The sequence below is a fragment of the Cyprinodon variegatus genome, unplaced genomic scaffold (assembly GCF_000732505.1).
Source record: "Cyprinodon variegatus isolate N-32 unplaced genomic scaffold, C_variegatus-1.0 Scaffold2671, whole genome shotgun sequence".
Taxonomy (NCBI): Eukaryota; Metazoa; Chordata; class Actinopteri; order Cyprinodontiformes; family Cyprinodontidae; genus Cyprinodon; species Cyprinodon variegatus.
The window spans coordinates 4,705-6,339 of record NW_015153124.1 but is presented as its reverse complement, the minus strand read 5'-3'; positions in this window follow the sequence as shown (position 1 = coordinate 6,339).

Below are 1,635 nucleotides of genomic sequence, written 5' to 3'. Positions count from 1 at the left end.
CATGTCTGTCAATCTCCCTTAAACTGGGACTCCATGCAAGATCTCACCTCGTGGCGTCTCAATGATCCTAAGAAAGGTGAGAAATCAGCCCAGAATTACAAGGGAGGAGCTGTTCAATGACCTGAAAAGAGCTGGGACCACAGTTTCCAAGGGTACTGTTGGTATTATATTAAAATATCATGGTTTGAAATAGGGCTGGGCATTGTTAGGAACCTCACTATTCAATTTGATTTCAATTATTATTATTACTGTTGCAATTTGATTCGATTCAATGCTGATTTTTGAAGCCGTGTGACTGCAGGAGTTTTAAGAGCAGCCTGGAATGCCAAGTTAAGCACACGGGCAAAGCAGCCAACATGTAACAGCTCAGTGATATCGACAGCAACTAGCATGTTGGCAGCATTATCTGTAACAACAGCGGCTACTTTTCCGGTTATGCCCCATTCGTTTATCACCTCCATCAACATGTTCGCTATGTTGCTCCCTGTGTGACTTCTGTGAAGCGGCCTGGTCTGAAGCACATTTGAAACAAATTCTCGAAAGCCAGCCATCGCACGTCAGCGCAACTCTTTCAGCAGCCTTTAGCGACTCCAACACTGCCGTCTTCACCTCTGTCTACAGCGACTTCTGTCATGAGTTGGTATTGCGTAGCGTCGTTCGAGTGTCTTTAAAATGTTCTTGAAACCCTCGTTTTCAACAACACTGTACAGTTGTAGACCCTTGCAAATGAACACAGCCACAGACTTGGTGATTTTCTCTGCTTTAGCAGAACTTGGCGGCAGTTTAGAGATAGATGATTTATCAATTTGTGTCTATTTGGAGTCGACAGGCTTCGGTTTTTTCTAGCGCCTCTGCATGATATCTGATTAAGTGGTTGCATAGGTTTGTCGTGTTACTGCAGTACTTTAATTCTGTCTGGCATAGCTTACAAACTGCCTTGCTTTTGTGGATTTCCTGAGTTCCGGATTTCAATGGGGGGAAAAAATGAGCCCAAACTTCTGACTTAAAAGTTGGTCTTCTGCTGGTGCTCGCCATGACTGCTGTGTGCTCTAATTCAGCCTCTGCACTAGCTGAGAATGGTAACCAAACCGACAGCGCCCCAACGGTCAGGAGGTGAATCGATTCTTAGGGGCTCCCACATTGATTATGAATTTTGCGTGTAATAATTGCGATGCATCGATTCTTCAATTGTTTTACCCACCCCTAGTTTGAAATCTGCATGGTACATAAGGTTCCCCTCCTTAAACCAGCACATGTCAAGGCCCGTATTAAGTTTGCTAATACCTATTTGGATGATCCAGAGGAGACATGGGAGAAAGTCATGTGGTCAGATGAGACCAAAATTTAACTTTTTGATCATGATTCCACAAACCGTTTTTGGAGGAAGAACAATGATGAGTACCATCCCAAGAAAACGATCCCTACTGTGAAGCATGGGGGTAGTAGCATCATGCCTTTGGGGTGTTTTTCTGCACATGGGACAGGGTGACTGCACTGTATTAGTGAGACGATGACCGGGGCCATGTATGGGGAACAACCACCTTCCCTTAATTAGAGCATTCAAGATGGGTTGAGGCTGGGTCTTCCAACATGACAATGACCAGAAGCACACAGCCAGGATAACCCAGGAGGGGC